General features: G+C 36.0%; 1 long non-coding RNA gene across 1 annotated transcript; it reads left to right on the top strand.

Annotated features, from left to right (window-relative positions):
- Positions 1-761: 761 nt before the first annotated feature.
- On the top strand, positions 762-19,457 carry LOC136040745 (uncharacterized). The gene is made up of 2 exons (XR_010620866.1): positions 762-943; positions 19,215-19,457. It is a non-coding gene; the product is annotated as an uncharacterized LOC136040745 (long non-coding RNA).
- Positions 19,458-19,857: the final 400 nt, after the last annotated feature.

The following is a 19,857-nucleotide window of genomic DNA, read 5'->3' as shown; positions in this document are numbered from 1 at the left end:
ACCACCAGAAAATTTTCCAAGGAAAGGAGGGGAAAAGTTACAAGAGTCTTTGTTTTTACAAATACCTAAATAAATTCATTTTTTATATATATCATTTACAATATCTTCTTATTTTCCAAGGTGAGGGGTGGTGTTGTAATATCCTACCTTTTCCTCACGCTGTAGTTGACTATATCTCATACGTTTTTAACCTTAGTTACCTGGCTCCCATCCCACAATGGCGTTTCAACCATCATCCCCACCCAAAGATTCAATTTATGCACACCTCTTGTTGCCGTCTCATATAACTCAACCCCGGTTTAGCCCCCCTACCGTTAACTCAATCCCTGTAACAGATCCGGTTGAATCAGTAGAGTTCAATGGGGTGAGTTGATCGAGGGTTGAGCTAAGTGTATTCAATTGATCGGAGGCTGAGTTACACGCACACCCCTGCAGTAAGCTAGCTAGATTTATCTACACGGGAAGCAGGAAAATGGAATTGAAGTAAGAGCATGGTTTTAAGTTTGTATCCTTAGCAGGGTCGTATACAGGATTTTTTTGGGGGGAGATGGAGTTACAAAAGCTTTAAAAAACGCATCAAAATTTGTTAACACTCATTATGTTTACGTTTTTAGGATTCGGGCAAACACTTCATGGGGGGGGGGGTCAAACGCCCCCTTCCCTCTGGATACGGCCTTGATCCTGAGGCATTAAAGGCTGTCTCTGAGGCTTAAGATTAACTGGTATACACATTATAACTGTATCAATAAACAAATTAAAACGTTATGCTTCCTATCATCGCCTCACTGCCAAGATGAATATAGAAAAAATGCATCTTTCTGCGTTACCTGAAGGCACATTTGCGTGTTGATTTTTAACCAAGCCACAATTCATTGACATTAGTCAATTATTGAAGTTCAAAACGTATAAAACTAACTGGAATCAATAATCTGCAAAAATGGAGGTAGGTGCATTTAAGAAACATTTGTTGAACAGATATATTCTAAGCCAAGGGTGCAGCTCCAGTATTTTAATTTGTGGGGAGGGTAGAGGGGTCTCCACCCGGAAAGCAAAAAGGCATGGGATATATAATAAAAAAAAGGTAAAGGATACGGCATTAGACTTTACAGTCTGTACCGGCGGTGCTGATCTCCGTTTCAACTTTTATCTATATTATTTGGGGGGGCAACCGCCCCCATAACAGTGCCACTATCCTAAGCAAGTAGCTTAGTAATGGTTAAGAATTGGACTTTTTAAGGAGGAGATATGCTAAAGGAAAAAGATAGATATTTTTAAATTGCTAATTTTATTATCATATTTATAGGTCGGTTTGCGTTTTTGACAATTCATCCCAAGTCCCTCCCCTCTGATGGTCTCATACAAAGCTGTATAAACAAACGGTGAAAATTTGTTTAAATTGGTAAATTGTATGCTTATTTTCATGGTTTGGTTCGCGTTTTTGACAATTAATTCTCAACCCACCTCGAACTGAGGCTGTTAGGTAATGTTTTCACATCTATAGTTTTGCTATAAATATATAGCTTTTTCGACATGGCTAGCAGTGAGGGACCCCTCCAGAGTTCGGAATTATGAGCATTTGCTGCTTAATAACAGCGTCTTCATATTCACTATGTAAACCTATCTAACTGGTTAACAGGATATTCGTAAGAATGTAAACTTGTTTTTCACTGGAAAGTTTTTCCTAGCTGACCATTTACAGACTAATTTCACACTTATCTTAAGTAGCTTATGTAACGGAATGGCGAAATGAAACCATGATGATGCTTATATATGCTCATTTAAGTATTATTCTCGAGAAATTTACAATATTTTATAGTCAGACCTTACATAAAGAAAGAAAACGAGGAAAAATGGGGGTTTTAAAGGCCAAATGAAAATACTGAAGAAAACTCAGAAAGCGAATATTTCGAGAGAACAACCACCTCTCTTCTTCAGTGCGAACAAAATAGTATGATCAAGGAAAAAGCAAAACCAAAAAACAAGCATGGATGTACAACAAAAGCAATGAAAGAAAACCGCCAAAAATTAAGTAAAATCCAATAAAAGACCAAAAATTAAAAAATTAAATAAAGTAAGTAATTCGCCAATATCAGCGATTTGCAAAAGTGAAATATTTGCTTTCTGTGTTTTCTTCAGTATTTTCGTTTGGCCTTGAGAAACCCCGTTTTTGATCGTTTTCTTTCTTTATGTTATGGCAGGCCAATGTGGTTTAAGAAATTATCTCAGACCTAAAGTTTTTTTGAGACGACAAGGTGGAAAAACAGTGGTAGCATTTCACGAAAATGTAGCTGTCCGAAAAAGTTTCTTTAGATTTTTTGAGCAAAGATACAAAAAAAGCTTTTTTTTTTAAATTTAGGGGAAGACGCATTTTTTCAAGTTTTAAATGAAAATACCAAAAAAAGTCTTTTGAATATAAAGGAGGAGGTAATTAACCCCATGTCACCCCCTTCCAACCTATTAATACCCTGTGAAAGGGGTGCATCAAGGTTATAATGCAGAATGCTACGAAACAGGTTATGTTGAGGCCTTCCCTTAGATTTTAATCACCCACCTAGATTTTAAAAACACCTGTTTTGTATTTTTATTGAAAATGCCTTTTTTCGTATTTACACTGAAAAAATAAAAGTCTCACCTCTAAATATTGAAAAAAAAATACATAACCCCCTTATTTTCTTTAATTGATTCCACTGTGTCATGAGCTATAGTCTTAAAGATAAGACTGCTCTATTGTGTACAGATGATTAGTAATAATAATAATAATAAAAATACTTAAGAAATATTTGTTTCAGTCATGCTCCTGCCTTCTTTTATATCGCTTCCTGGGTGGGAAAGGCTTTTGACATTCATAAACTTCCGGATTTCAAACCCATAAATTGACAATAAAAATATATATCATTCTTTTAATTAGTTTCTGTTTTTTTTGTGGTTCTTTTTTTTAAATATAAACTTAGATGAATATGTTACTTCTTCCTGCTGACCAATCAGCAAAGATCAGGTGGAGTAATCGCTCCTTGCTGAAGTTAAATTACTCCAACCGATAAGGGGAGAAAAAAAAACTATTGCAGAAAAAAAACCTACTTGATTGTTTTTTCTTGAGGTCGTTATGTATCTCATTATGAGACCAAAATAGTATGTGGCTGTTTTACTTGGGGTCATGCCCCAAGTTATACACCGTTTATTACGGTGTATAAAATATAACTAACTTGGGGTCATGCACACACCGTTTTCGGTAATGAACAATGAGGAAAGAGCGTCTATAGAAGCTGAAACTCTTAAAAATAGAATTTTATAGCAATACTACTACTTCGATTATTGACGATGTATTTGTTCGTTCAATTGATTTGAATTGAAGTTTATCCGATGTAATCATGTTTCTTGGGTCTGATCATCTTCCACTCTCAGCTAAAATTTGTTGTAGTGTTAAACGAGTCCAGAAAAAGCAGCTAAAATTTCGACTGACAAAAAAGAAAATTTCCTAAAGTTCTCAGAGGAAGTGAGTGTAATAGACTGGAGTATATTGTTTGAAGAGAATGAATGCCCTGCTAAAGCTCTGGATTGTCTAATGGAAGTCATTAACCCTATTTATGAAAGGACGTGTAAAGAAGTTGAAGGTAATAAAGGTAATATGAAGGAAACATGGAATATTTTGAATGAGATCATGGGAGGGAAAAGAGACCACGCCAGACATCAATTTGGATGAGTGCAACCTTGGTGATTCAATTGAAATCAGAGGCGCCATTTGGGGGGGGTCAGGGGTGGGCAAATGCCTACCCCAGATTTTCCAGGGGGCCCAAACTTCCACCACAAAGGGCCCTTTGCCGGCCATAATAATCCATTATGTCCAACATAATCCATTCTGTCTAATTGATTTGAAATTACTGCACGCCTATTAACCAAAGAGCATAATTACCTGACGACCGCATTTTTTCTTATGCGACACGAAGTGACTCGGGGGGGGGGCTAAGATGGAGTTCATTCCCACCCCAAGATTTGGCCCAAATGGCGCCTCTGATTGAAATTGTAAGTAAGTTTGATAATTTTTTCTCAAATGTCGGTTCCGAGGTGCGATCTAGAGTTACCAACAAATGTAATGAAACGAACAGTAATATTATTAATGGCGTCTGTGGTGAAACTTTAAATACGGAATTTCAGCTGGGCACGAATAAAAAAGTGCGTAAAGTTGTGCAGTCACTTACGTCTAATTCTGCCGGTGTTGAAGGTTTGACCCTTCGAGCTCTTAAAGTCATTTTAGGATATATTCTTCCCTGTCTAGTTTTTATCATTAATGTTTCCCTGGAAAAGGGAATTTTTCCGGTGCAGTTTAAGGTGGCGAAGGACATTCCATTTCACAAAGGTGGTCGCAAGTCAGATATAGAAAACTGGAGACCCATGTCAATTCTACCCAGCTTTTCAAAGATAGTGGAGAAAGTGGTACATAAACGACTCTATAATTTCCTTTAGATGAATAGGCTTTTGAGTCAGAGACACAGTTTGGGTTTCGTAAGAGTCATTCCACGACGCACGCCTTACAGCACCTGGTTTAAAGTGTTGACTGTGCATTAAACTTAGGTAACGTACCTATGTCTATTTTCATTGACATTAGAAAAGCGTTTGACACGGTTGACTACCAAGTATTGATTCATTGAGTGAGAAGTCTTGGAATAAATGGAGTTTTCTTCAGATGGTTTGAGAGCTATCTTCACGGTAGGTCCCTCAAAGTCGTTTTAAATGATGTAGTCTCATCGTCTTTTCCTGGGAAGTGTGGTGTACCTCAGGGCTCTGTGCTAGGGCCTTTACTTTATCTAGTTTACTTTGGATATGATGAGCTTTTATCTGCAGGATGCATGTATTACTTCTTTTGCGGATGACACTGTGCTAACAGTATTCGCAAAATCCATCGATGATTTAATAGTAAAAGCTAATGATGCTCTCAAAAGATTAGAGGTGTTTACAAGTTTAAACTGTGCGTGAATGTAAAGAAAACGTTTTTACTGACATTTTGTAGAGTGGGTGATTCTGTAGATGTAAGTAGTAAAGTGCTATTAGGTGAAAAACCTATTTTACAACTTAAATCAGTGCGGTACCTTGGCTTCCATATTGATTCTAATCTATCGTGGAAGGATCATAGCGACATTATTTCCGCCAAAATTGCACGTGGAGTTGGCATCCTCAGAAGATTGAAGCATATCCTGCCGGAATGTACTCTTCACACGATATATTCTGCAATAAGATACCCATATATATCATACGGATGTTTAGTTTGGAGCAGCAATTTTTATTTTAATTACAAGCGTGTGCAAGTTCTACAAAATAAAGCAGCAAGAATAATTTGGAAGTACGTAAAAATGTTAAAGACACCAGTGCTTGCTTTAAGTCTCTAAGGCTACTCAATGTTGGGTAGATAAAGGACTATTAAGCGGTGGTGATTTGTTCAATTATGTGCAGAATCTAGTTCCGGAAAACTTTTAATGAGTTTTATCGTTTTAGAAGTTCTGTTCATGAGCATGATACAAGAAGATGTGATGATTTAGTTGTGGATATTCAAAATAGTGTAAGATCTGGTTTTAATTTGAAGTATCTTCCCGCCTCTGTATGGAATTCACTGCCTCTGAGTGTTATAGAGGCTGAGCACCTCCCACAGTTTAAAAGAGTGCTTGTTGGGGAATTAGTTTTTTATATTCGGGGGGGGGGGATTGGAATGGGCTATAGCACTGGAGGAAGGAGCGGGTTAAAGGGGTTGGGGTGGAGGGAGTTGTATTTGGATGAGGGTTGTTACCCTGGGGGTGTTTGAGATAGGTGATTGTCTTTTTTCTTTTTTCTCGTTCATTATTATTTTAATTAGTGTAGGATGCTTCTAGGAACATTTATGTAGGTTTTTTTTATTATTATTTTTAATTGAGGATGCCTTTAGGAATGTTTATGTAGTTAATCGCTACGCATTAGCAAAATTTAAATTTTTCCCTAGCGAAGTGATTTATATCTGTAATAGTCTATTTTTTTGTTTATTATGTAAATAAAAGTCAAAGTTTTATAACTAATTCATTTGAAGCAGTTAGGCTAATAAAGAAGCAAAAATTAGCTTTAGGGGGTGCCAATTGAGGGAAATAGAGGAAGAGGGTTATCATTCCCTGTCAATTTTGAAAGTAACTTTCTTCGCATCTTTAAAAAAAATTGTTTCCCTACCCCTTAATTTTTTGTGAACTGGGATCCCTGATCATAATCACATAAAAAAGAATGGTGCATTTAGCGCTATAGCTTCCGTCTAACAAAATAAATTCATATTTACCATTTTATTTGTGAAAGTTTCAGCATATCATCGTTGGTGCATGATACTGCCATTATTGTTAAGGTTGCAGGATAGGGTGTGTCTGAATCATTTCGGTGGAAACAAAAACATTATTTAGAAAATTATTTCTTCTATATTTTATAGGAATTTCCGTGATGAATGGGATTATTACATGATTTTGAATAGAACAATCATTGGCGCTTAGTGATGCAATCAGGGGTGGTTTGTTTGTCTCATATCTTCTTTGCCTTATACATTTTGTGTAAAAAAATGGTTGACGCTCAAGGCCGTATCCAGGGGAGGGGGTACATGGTTTGATCCCACCCCCAAGAAATTTTGGCCTGTCTCGTAAAAACATAATAGAAATTAATTTAAACCATTTCTTGATGCATTTTCTGATTTTGTCACCCCTCCCCACGAAAAAAAAATTTGGATACGCCTTCTGCGAAGCATGTAATTTTCGTTTTAGTCGCCATTATCTAAGTGTGTTTTTTACAGCTAAAAACAGCTTTTCATAATTGGGCCTGTAGTTAACCCGTTTTAAAAACAAAATTTTAGCTATTTTCTAGCTACTAGCTATTATCAACGAGAAAGACGGGTTTGGCCTACCAATTTCGCTGTGACCAATTCCTGACGTTGACCAAGAAATATTGTATAATAATGCTAACTTTCAGTTGATAAGATGATTTTCTTCAATGCCCTCTTGTCCTGCCTCCCTTCAAGAAAAATTTAGGGGTCGTTGGGACAAAAAGAAAGATAGCTGAAGATCTAAGGACATTTTTTTAAGTTGTAAACCTGCAGTTTTTCTCTACGTTTTCTTAAGGATTAAATAAAAAAAAACAATTTTTTTTTAACTGAACGTAAGGAGCGACATTAAAACTTAAAACGAACAGAAATTACTTCGTATATGAAAGGGGCTGCTTCCTCATCATCGCCCCGCTCTTTACGCTAAAGTATGACTCTGTTTCTCAACTCTTCTTTTTAAAACAGTAAAAAACTTTAGCGTAAAGAGTGGGGCGTTGATGAGGAAGCAGCCCCTGTTGATGAGGCAAACATTTTTGGAGATAGGAGCTTGAAATCTCTACAATAGGGTTCTCTGATACGCTGAATCTAATGGTGTGATTTTTGTTAAGATTTTATGACTTTAAGGGGGTGTTTTCCCCTATTTTCTAAAATAAGGCGCATTTTCTCAGGCTCGTAACTTTTGATGGGCATAACTAAACTTGATGAAAATTATATATCTAACATCAGCATTAAAATGCGATTCTTTTGATGTAGCTTATTGGTATCAAAATTCCATTTTTTAGAGTTTTGGTTACTATTGAGCCGGGTCGCTCCTTACTACAGTTTTCTAGAATTATGCAAATTTTTATCTCCTAATAGCTTTTGATGAGCAACTCTAAATTAATACGTTGTAAGTATTTAGGACCAGAATAATTAACAGATTTTCTTTGTTGTGTATATATATTAATCAAAAATTCACTTTTCAAAGTTTCTGTTTCTATTGACAAGGCTCGCTCTTCCCATACAATTTGTTATGGCAAACCGAATGACCCAAGGCTCCCATACTCCTTCATTGAAGCCTCTTTTAAAAAAATTAGGATTAATGTTCGTATAACGTTGCTTTGAGAATTAGTGACTGTACCCTTCCAAGTATTTAATAAGAGGGGGAGAGGGTATAAGATTTAAAGACTAATTTATTGGGTCATCATTTCCACGGTTTCCAAGGCGATTTACCAACATGGGGTCAAAGAGGCAGTGCCCCCGAGAGACAAGAAGACATCAAAAATATATATATAAATAGGAAAATAAGAAATATTCAAATTTAAATTTCAGTAAAAACAGAGCTTTTTGTTAGCACTTAATCCCGCCCCCACCCCTGGGAAATCTGTTGGGGGTCCTTATGATCCTCCAACTCTCCTAATTTTCCACCATTAAACATGCGCAGGTGATCTTCCATACTACACTAGTATTTCTTTCGACAATAAGAGGGGGGCAGAGGCAGTTTTAGGGAGGGGAACAGTTGCCCTGCCCGAAGAAATTTTAAGGGCGCTAAATTTTCAAATAAATAATCTAACAGTTATGATCATTTGTCATTTTTGAAATTTCATTTTTATTAAAATATAGTGGAGGGCACAGTTTGCAGTAGATATAAGCAAATCGAATCCAAAATTCTCTTTTTCCCCATATCTTCATCACCATTCCTTGAAAAAAATTAAACAGACCGAATCTGATTAGCCTAATGTTTTTTCGTGATATTTTGTATTCAAACTTTGTCAATAAAGGAAACTTTTATTTCCAACTTTTATTAAAACTTTGTCAGCAAGTTTTAGGGGGACAGGAGCTGGCGCTAATCAAGATTTTGCTCCGGGTGAACGAAAAGCCAGAACTGCCACTAGAGGGGGGCTATCAACCTACAATGCCCGTATTGCTGATTTGGTCTAAAAATACTGTCGGATATGTAGAGTGATTGTAAACTAGTTTCTACCCGTCTCCCAAAGAGCCATCATTCTGTGTTTATCTGAAGGCTCACGAAGTGTTTTAAAATTTGGTAAAATTTCCGGGGGAAACATTATTGTTTTCCGAGGGGTTCTTTTTTAGGCTCTTTTCCCCCAACCATGCACAGAAACCCACTATCAGAATAGCTTATATCACTTTTCATAATTGTTTCAGCCCTAAATTAAACAACTTTGTAAAATGGAGCTTTGAAATAAATGTCTATGTTAATGGTTTTATTTTGTATGGGCTACGTGCACTTTTAATGAAAAATTAAAGCCCTTGAAACTGGCAAGCTCACAATACAGTTTTTTGACACTTTAAATCGGTTAGGTTAGCTTAGAATTTTCACTTGATAGCTTTTTGGATCTCTTTGAGGCAAAATTGTTGTTTTAAAATGGCAGAAACTGCCACTTTGCTGCAGGAAAATATTTGTGCTACTTCAAAAGGATAATTGTCCTTCGAATTTCCGTTTGAATGAGCCCTCTTCCAATTTTCTTGGATCATTTTTTTGAATACGATTACCATGGGAAGAAAAAATCACTAATCTATGAAATTGAGATTATAATTCTCATCATGATCATTTACCCTTGTGGAGGTGTTTACCCCCCTCCCCTCTTACTAGAAACAGACAAATATTTTCAGGCTCGTAATTATTAGCTGTAAGTCTTGAGCTTGAAAAACCTTAAATTTATCTGTATAGTTTTCTATTCGTATAGATTCTCTATAGATTCGTCAAGATTTTCATCAACTCTTGTCCTTCTATTATAAATCAACCCCCAAAAACGACGAAAAAAGCCTAACAGTATATAATTTATCAAAGCTAATGAGGAATCGCATTATTTTGTTTTGCTTTTAGCTTACCTTACTATGATAACTCTGCGCTCAATCCCCCAAAAACGTGAAAAAAAAGAATCAAAAGAAATGAAGATATAAAAATAAATGCTATAAGATCGCAATAAAAACTTATTCTGACTGTATGTATTTTTATTAAAACTCTTTTCTTTTTAAGCTTCGATTAGCTTTAAAAAGAGTCACTCCGCACTTACTGTTCGCTACCACGAACTGTTTGACGGATTGTGGGTCATGTTTATAAGTAGATGGTGTTCACGATTCTTGGCTAATTATTTTCTAGAAATTCCCTTCCCCCTAAATCCCTCCACCCAAAAAAATCAAATTATTTTCTTTATTCCCCTCTCCCCTAAACCCCGACACCTCACAAACATGAAAAAATAAAAAAAAATATTGAAGGATATAATTATAAATAAAACAGAATTGCCATAAACAACAGATTATCTGGCTTTATATGTTTCATTCCACCTCTTCTCTTTATAAGCTTCAATTAGCATTAAGAATAGTCAATCCCTACACTTACAGTTTGTTATCTCAAACTGTTTGACGGATGGTGGTTCATATCCAATAGCAGATGGTGTACGAGCATAGATTTCAGGGGGAATCTATGCTGATTCCCCCTGAAAAGCCACTCTTCGAAATCCCCTGAAAAAAACTTCTTAATCGGACAATTCCCTCCTGATAGCAATTTTTCCTTGGACACAATTCTTTGTTTTAGATAAACAACTCCTTAGATAACCCTATTGTAGAGGTTTCAAGCTCCTATATGCAAAAATGTGTTTTTTTTGTATTTTTCGCCAGAAGCTAGATCAGGGATGCGTGTTATTTTTTCCATGGGTGATTGTATTGAACCAGTTATCCTAGAAGGGTCGGAGAAAGCTCATTTGATCGGAAATCAAAAGTTCTAGCGGCCTTTTTAAGTAACCATAATTATTAGAGGGCAGTTAGCTCCACTCCCAGTTAGCTCCAAATTCGTCGGGTCTGAATTTCGAGACGGACAATTTTTTCAATATAGTCCAAAGATCTAATACCTATGTCTTTGAGGATTACGTGGCCCCCCGCAACTCCCGGGAAAGGACTGTAAGTTCCAAATTTTGACCATGGTGTACATACAGCATTGGCTACTGGGAAGTATACAGATATGTTCGAGGGAGGGGAGAGGTATGCGGGACAATCTTTCCATGAAGGAGTTTTTTGTGGGGAAAGGGAAATTTCTATGATATTGAGCTTGATTTCCCTAAAAACGATCAGAAATTAAATTAAAAAAGTTTTTTCATTTGAAAGTAAGGAGCAAAATTAAAACTTAAACGAACAGAAATTAATACGTACATGAGGGGTTTCCCCCTCCTAGTGTAAATAGCGAGGTATTGAGGAGGGGACAAACCCCTCATATACGTATTAATTTCTGTGCGTTTCAAGTTTTAACGTTGCTCCTTTTTTTGGTTGAAAAGTTTTTTTTAACTTAATTTCTGATCGATTTTTAAATAATGCCGGGAAATCAAGCTCACATATCATGGAAAATTCCCTTCCCCCGAGGATTTTTTTAATCTAAAAAAAAAAATTAAGAAGAAATCTTTAATCTAGAAAAAAAAAACAGGCCTTAAATACGGTTTAAAATACAGAGTTGGTGACGCCACGGCCTACACATCCAGTTATATAGTCTGCAAATCCCCGCGTAATGTGTTCTCGGACAAAAAGTTACCAGCCCCTCAAAACGATGTATTTCATTAGCAAATTTCTCATAAAAAAAACTTGCTATTTTATATAGATGAATATAATAGTACATTATACTCCGTTTTCATGCGTATTATAACGGGTTATAAATAAATTCAGTTCAATTCAATATAGCCTATTTAGCTATGTTCAAGGGTTAATGATCAGAAATAAAAAAAAAACAATCAGAAATTAAATTTAAAAAAAGGTTTTTTCAACTGAAAATAAGCAGCAATATTAAAACTTAAAAACAGAAATTAATACGTACATGAGGGGTTTCCCTCTCCTCAATACCTAGTGTAAATAGCGAGGTGTTGAGGAGAGGGACAAACCCCCTCATATACGTATTAATTTCTGTACGTTTCAGGTTTTAACGTTGCTCCTTACTTTCGGTTGAAACAACTTTTTTTTAAATTTAATTTCTGGTCGTTTTTTAAATAATGCCGGGAAATCCAGTTCCAACATCATGGAAAATTCCCCTCCCACTAGGATTTTTTTTTAATCTAGAAAAAAAAACTAGTCCAAAATACGGTGTAAAATAAAGAATTGTTGACGCCTCGGCCTACTCATCCAGTCATATAGTTTGCAAATCCCCGCGTAATGTGTTCTCGGACAAAAGTTACAAGTCCCTCAAAACCATATATCTCATTAGCGAATTTTCTTACAAAAATAAAAAACTTGTTAAATTGTATAGATGAATAGACATAAACTTATTTTTAGCTATGTTCGAGGGTTAATGTTTCATTTTTAAGTGCAGCAGTTGGTTTGCAAAATGAAAATAAAAGTCAAGATAACTCATGTGAGATGACACATGATCAGTTAAGCATGTTTTTTTTTTTTGTTTTTTTTTTTTACTATTATTATTTTTTTTATCAGTCCAAGTCAAGTACCGTTGTGCCAACTATTTTGAAATCATCCAGATGCGAGATAATTTAAATTAATTGAAAGCTTACTGACATTCCCGTTACCCTAGCCTAGTAATTTGGATGCAGTACTCCTGCTGAGTTGGTGAAATTCACAATTTGATGATGGGCTTAAATAATAACTTTGTTCATGCTAGTATTACAAAACAGTGGCCACAATTGTTTTTATCTGACAATATTTTGATTGGTGATCAAGGCCGTATCCACAGAGGGGGTACAGGATTGGGACCCCCAAACGTAAAAAAATAACAGAAATCAATATAAATAACTTTTTGATGTGTTTTTTAACTGTTTTTAGTGCCTAAACTGTTAAATTGTTTCTATCTGACAGTATTTTGATTACTGATCAAGCCGTATCCATAGAGGGGTGGGAGAGAGGGTGGGGTACAGGGTTGGGACCCCCCAAACTTAGAAACAATAACGGAGATACATAAAAATAAATTTAATGCCGCTTTTAAACTGTTTTTGGTGCCCCGCAAAAAATACCTCCACCCGAACAAAAATTTTGGGTACGCCCTTATTATATGTTATATAAAATGATATAGCTAGATTTTCTTATAGATCTATAATTGCTTGCCAGAAAAAGGTATAGAGGAGTAATTCCCCGTCTCACAGTATCATTATTACAGCTCTTGTGTGAGGGGGTTTCTGACCTTAGGTCTCCTCCCAATGCTACCTTTCTAAGTGTTTCCAGGATCAAAAAAGAAAAAATGATTGAATACGTGGCTTGTAAACTGGAGCTCCAAAATGTAAGCAGGGACAGGTCCAGATCTAGAGCAAAGTCTTCGGGGGGGGGGGCTTAATGTAACAAGGGCACCAATTTTGGACTAAATTGACTAATTTATCTTAAAACAAGAGCTAAGAGCTCATATGGCACTTGTGACGAGGCGAGAAGAGCTAAGAGCCAAGAGATCATATGGTATGAGCTCTAACAAAATTCTATGAATCAATAGATCGATTTAAAAAGGAAAATAAGAGGCTTAATGCTGGTCAGGATTTAAAATAATAGCTCTGAGTCACGAGGTCCTTCTAAATATCAAAATTCATTGAGATCCGATTACCCACTCGTAAGTTATAAATACCTATTTTTTTCTAATTTTTCCTCTCCTTTTAGCCCCAGATGGTCGAATCTGGGAAAACAACTTTATCAAGTCAAATTGTGCAGCTCCCTGACACGCCTACCAATTTTAATCGTCCTAGCACGTCCAGAAGCACCAAACTCGCCAAATCACTGAACCCCTCCCCCCAACTCCCCCAAAGAGAGCGAATCCAGTAAGATTCTGTCAATCACGTATCAAGGACATTTGTTTATTCTATCCACCAAGCTTCATCCCGATTCCTCCATTCCAAGTGTTTTTCCAAGATTTCCCCCTCCAACTCCCCCCAATGTCAAAAGATCTGGTTGGGATTTGAAATAAGAGCTCTGAGACATGAATTCCTTCTAAAAATCAAATTTCATTTAGATCCGATCATCTATTCGTAACATAAAAATACCCCAATTTTCACGTTTTCCAAGAATTCCGGTTTCCCCCTTCAACTCCCCCCAATGTCACAGGATCTGGTAGGAATTTGAAATCAGAATTTTAAAGCACAAGATCCTTCTAAATATCAAATTTCATTAAGATCTGGTCACCCTTTCGTGCGTTACAAATACCTAAATTTTCAAAATTGTTCCCCCCCCCCGAATTCCACCAAAGAGAGTAGATCCGGTCTGGTTATGTCAGTCACGTATCTTTGACAGGTTTCTATTCTTCCCATTCCGTTTTATCCTGATCTCACCGCTTTAAGTATTTTCTAAGATTTCCAGTCCCCCCAACTGCACCCCTCCCCAATTACGCTTGATCCGGTTGAGATTGAAAATAAGAAATCTGAGTTACGAGGTCCTTCTAAATATGAAGTTTCATGAAGATCCGATCACTCCTTCGTAAGTTAAAAATACGTCATTTTTCTTATTTTTCAGAATTAGCCCCCCCCCCCCCCACCAATAGAGCGGATCCGTTCCAATTATGTAAATCACGTATGTAAGATTTCTGCTCTTATTTTTCCCATCAAGTTTTATCCCGATCCCTCCAATCTAAGCGTTTTCCATGATTTTAGGTTCCTCACCCCAAACTTCCCTCAATGTCACCAGATCCGGTCAGGATTTAAAATAAGAGCTTTGAGACACGATATCCTTCTAAATATCAAATTTCATTGAGATCCGATCACCCGTTCGTCAGTTAAAAGTACCTCATTTTTTCTAATTTTTCAGAATTAACCCCTCCCCCAACTACCCCAAAGAGAGCGGATCCATTCCGGTTATGTCAATCATGTATCTTGGACTTGTGCTTATTTTTCCCACCAAGTTTCATCCCGATCCCTCCACTCTAAGTGTTTTCCAAGTTTTAGGTTTCCCCTCCCAACTCCCCCCCCCCCCCCCAATGTCACCAGATCTGGTCGGATTTAAAATAAGAGCTCTGAGACACGATATCCTTCTAAATATCAAATTTCATTGAGATCCGATTACCCGTTCGTAAGTTAAAAATACCTCATTTTTTCTAATTTTTCAGAATTAACTGGCCCCACACTCCCCCCAGATGGGCAAATTGGGAAAACGACTATTTTTAATTTAAGCTGGTCCCGTCCCTGATACGCCTATCAAATTTCATCGTCCTAGCTTACCTGGAAGTGCCTAAAGTAGCAAAATCGGGACCGACAGACAGACCGACAGAATTGGCGATTGCTATATGTCACTTGGTTAATACCAAGTGCCATTAAAACAGTGAAAACAGATAAAAACAAGGAATGAGGGTGCCAAAAATAATTAGTGGGACAGGAATCCCCCCAGACCCCCTGGATCCGCCAGTAAACAGACGCTAAAATATAATCAATAAACAAATCTCAGTATAACGTCTTGTTTTTCCTCTAAGTTTTATTTAAACACAAAGAATAAATAACAATTCCCTGGTGCTTCTAGTAAACAAGCTTAAATTGGTTAAAGAGTTGAAGGTTCAAAAACGTGATACGCCTGAATTTTCTTTTTTTCACTAGAATCTTAAAATGGAATTAAGCAATTGTGGCTTGAATTGTGACTTGAATTGTAGAATTGTGACTTGCCAATTCTACGTGATAGGGAAATCGAATGACTTTGCGTCTACAAACCGAAGTCGGTCACAAGTTTGAGGTACGACGTCACTCTGTCCAGTTTCTAATTGCCAAATATAAAAACCCATTATTTATTTTAAACCAGAACTGACAAAGCTACAAAATTTTAATATGTCTCGCCATTGCATTCCACTTGCTGCTTTTTCCAAAAATGTTATGCTAAGTAATGTTAAAGTGTAATAAATTTCCCTTTTTGTTAGTTTAGAACTTCATTATCAGATTTTTTAACCGGGCGTGGAGAAAGAATGTCTACCCCTTTTTTCAACATTGGCGACTTTGGCCGCTCTTGCGCCCAAAGTAAAACTATGATTAGTCTCTCCCTGTCTCCTGCAGAATTTTCAGATCAAATATTCATAAAATTTTCATTTAATAGCAAAATTATTTTTTATTCATTAAACATTTATTTTGAAATCTATTTAAATTATATTATTATTTTCAATTATTATTATTATTATTTTTTGTCCTGTGGTGGCGCTGTGGATTTGACCTTAGCTTGGTGATACGGGACCCAGAGATCGAATCACGCTGCAGGAACGCACTGCAGGGCCGACGCAGGGGCCATAGTAGTCAAAGAAGCGTCGTTAATTCTTAAATAAAATAATAATAATTATTATTATTACTTAAATGTTTTTTAGTTTATTTATTAATTATTTTCATTTATTAACTGCACCCTCTACTTCGGTTTAATAGACATAAAGCTTTAAAAATTATAAAATGATTGCAACGGTTAGATTCCTTGTTTGAAGTTTTGCGCCTTTAAAATTTCTGCATTTGGGCCCCCCCTAAAACCCTCTGTTTTGCTCGGTGGGGTGCTCCCAAGTTTTCATCGAAATGTTTCATCAGATTCAAATATTTCCAGTGAGATTGGATGTTGAACTGCCCTTCAAGCGCTAAACTGTTGCAAAAGCTTTTTATCTACTCTTTTTTTAAAACTCATTCTATAACTGTTTCTATGTTTTAAACCTGTAACCTATAGCTGATAACTTTGATGTCATGTATTTAGAAACATTTGTACCAAATTTAAACAGAGAGTTTGCTTGTAAAAACCATTGCAACTCAAAACCTGCCGTTCTTTTTACTGGCTTAAAACTTCGTACAAAACAACCAATCGGGACCAAAGCATTAGTTGAGAGATTCTTCGATTCAAATAGCAACTTTTCAGAAAAACTACTTTTCTGAGTAGGAGGTTGTAAAATAAATGAGGCTTTGATGAGGCGGGGCTCTGTGTCTCTCTGTTTCCGTAGGGAAATAAAGCAAAATTTTACTGGCTTACAAAAATACGTCACAGATATATGCCAATGGAATTACAGTACGCTTTTTAACAGAGGAGTGTAGGACAGTAATATTTATTTATCTTTGGTGGTTCCAATGTTCACTTGGAGCCACGCAAGCGGTGTTTCTAAAAACTGTGTGTTACAAACACTTACAGGGGAGAGCACAAACCGTAAAATATTTTTTTTTCTGGTACATCTTTGGGAAATTTTTATCATCTAATATTTCATCATTTTCCTTGAATCTGTGCTCCCTCGTTCTGCACGTCCCTGATTCTTTTGCACGTCCCTGAATCTGGAAGTGACCTGTATGTTTTCAATTGACCATATGTCAGGGTCTTTACTGTACATTTGCAAAATTGAATAAAAACCATAAGTAAGAAGCTATATCTATTGTTCTTATTCATATTAGTATTAGAGCAAAAACCGGTTGAGGTTCGAAATGGAGATTAGCTCGGAAAAAAGAAAGGCGTTGTCCTTTCGATAGGGGCGAATCTCCAGCATTTTTATTGAGGGGGAGCAAGAGGGGTCAGTATACGGATATTCAAGGGGCATGGGATATATGATAATTTTCTTCTTCACAATATTGGGGGGCAACTGTCCCCCTTGCTCCCCATTCCTCCAAACGACGCCCCCTGCATTTCGACTCACCTTATATCTATTTATACGGAGATTAATGAAGGAAGGTATGGAGAGGTCACCTATAATGATCAAACAATTCGTGGTAACGAACTGTAGTAAGGATTGACCCGGCTCAATAGTAACCACAACTCTAACAAACGGATTTTTGATACCAATAGTTACATCAAAAGAATCAAATTTTAATGCTGATTTTAAATATATAAGTTTAATCAAGTTTAGTATTACCTATCAAATGTTACGAGCCTGAGAAAATTTGCTTTATTTAAGAAAATAGGCGGAAACACCCCCTAAATGTCATAGAATCCTAAAGAAAATCACACCATCAGATTCAGTGTATCAGAGAATCCTTTTGTTAAAGTTTCAATCTAGTATATCTAAAAATGTGGAACTTTGTATTTTTGCCCGGAGCCGGATTATGGATGCGTGTTTATTTGTTTTTTTTTTCAGGGATGATCGTACCGACCAAATGGTCCTAGAATGTTGCGAGAGGGCTCATTCTAAGGGAAATTAAAATTTCTAGTGTCCTTTTAAGTGCACAGGCCCCGGGGGAGGGGCTGCAAGTTACAAACTTTGACCATTGTTTACATATAATAATGGTTATTGTGAAGTCTACAGACGTTTTCAGGGAGATTTTTTCGTGTTGGGGTGGGAGTGGGTCGGGGATTACGTAGGAGGATCTTTCTATGGAGGAATTTATCATGAGGAAAGAGAGTGTCCATGAAGAGGGCACAGGATTTTCTAGAATAAAAAAAAAAACAATGAGAAACTAAATAAAAGAAATTTCTCTCCTGGAAGTAATGAGTAGTATTAAAACTTAAAACGAACATAAAATATTACGTTTATAAGGGGGTTCGTCTTCTCCGCAATACCTTGTTCTTTACGCTAAAGTATTTTTAATAATTTCAACTATTTATTCTACGGCCTTTGTGATTCAGGTGTCATTCTTAAAGATTTGGGATAAAATTCAAGCTTTAGTGTACAGAGCGAGGTATTGACGAGGGGGCAAATTTCCTTTTATACGTAATAAAAATACACGAATATAGAAGTTCGTTAAATAAGTTTATTCGGAACGTATGCTTATTACTACCAAAAACGTTCGTACAAGAAATAAAAAATCTAGTTGCATTTTTAAGTAGCGAAAAATTAAAGGGCAACTAGGCTTCCTTGCCCACCCCTTTTTTTATCAAAATCATTTGATCACAGCTATGAGAAAGCCATTTAGCAAAAAAAAATTAATATGAAAATTTCGTTTTAATTATTCATGTGTGGTGAGCCTAAATCGAAACATGTATTCATTCAAAAACGTTCAGAAATTATATTTAAAAAAAACTTTTTTTTAACTACAAATAAGGAGTGATATTAAAACTTAAAACGAACAGAAATTATTCAGTATAAAAAAGGGGTTGTCTCTTCCGCAACGCCTCGCTCTTTACGCTAAAGTTTTTTTTTATTGTTTTTAAAAGTAGAGTTGTGACAGAGTCAAAATTTAACGTAAAGAGTGAGGCGTTGCGGAGGGGACAACCCCTTTCGTAAATTGAATAATTTTCTGTTCGTTTTAAGTTTAATGTCGCTCCTTATTTGCAGTTAAAAGACTTGTTTTTTTGTTTAATCTTATGCAGGATTAAAGACAAGGCAGAATATGCTCTCCTCATCTTATGCATAAGCTTCTCTGGGTGAAAAATCCATAGGAACATTACTAAATCAGTTCAAATAGGGCTTTTTTCTTTTGTGTGTCGGTTTATTGGCTCACAAACATAAATATAGTTTATTTGTCATACTTACAAGTGTAAAATTGGGCTTTTGGGAAGTTTTTATATGTAATTAATGCCTCTAAGGCTCTTAGGATAGTGTTGTGGATATGTTTCTTAACTCTATGGCATCTTCTAGGCAGTTCAAAACTATTCTGAGGTTCAACGTCTCCGAATCCCAAGGCCAAAAATGTCAAGCCCCAGAAAACCTACAGAGCCACCTAAGGACTATATGGAAGATTCAAAGGAGGTGCAGATGCTCTCAGATGAAATGATGAAAAAATTTCTCAAAATTACTGCATAATTTTTTTTACCCTGTTTTTCGGAGTTTCTTTTCTTTGTAATATTCGTATTTATTAAATAAAAACTAAATTAATTTTTACGTATGGGGTAGTATTCTTTGGTCTTAAATACAGGACAGCCTAGTGATTTGTCAGTATTTCTAGTTATTTTTGTATTGCCTAAACAAAAACAACATTAAATCCGCACATTAATCACTAAATTTTTGAAGAAAATCACTAAATCAACCAATAATCACTATAAACTTGGCAACCCTGTACAAATACCGTTTTCTTCATATGTCTCAAAACAATTTTATGTTCTAGTGTTAAATATCGTAACTTCAAATTCATTGAAATATCAGGGACAGTGAAATTCTAATTGTTTGAATTGCATAAGTGGAAAAATATGAAAATAATAGATAAAATAATAAAATTAAAATAATAAAATTAATAGAGTTTGAAACTCAACTTGTAATAAAAAGACCTCCATATGCGGGGGCG

The sequence above is a fragment of the Artemia franciscana genome, chromosome 21 (genome assembly GCF_032884065.1).
Source record: "Artemia franciscana chromosome 21, ASM3288406v1, whole genome shotgun sequence".
Lineage (NCBI taxonomy): Eukaryota > Metazoa > Arthropoda > Branchiopoda > Anostraca > Artemiidae > Artemia > Artemia franciscana.
The sequence above is the reverse complement of the archived record's forward strand: the minus strand, read 5'-3'. Positions and strand labels throughout refer to the sequence as shown.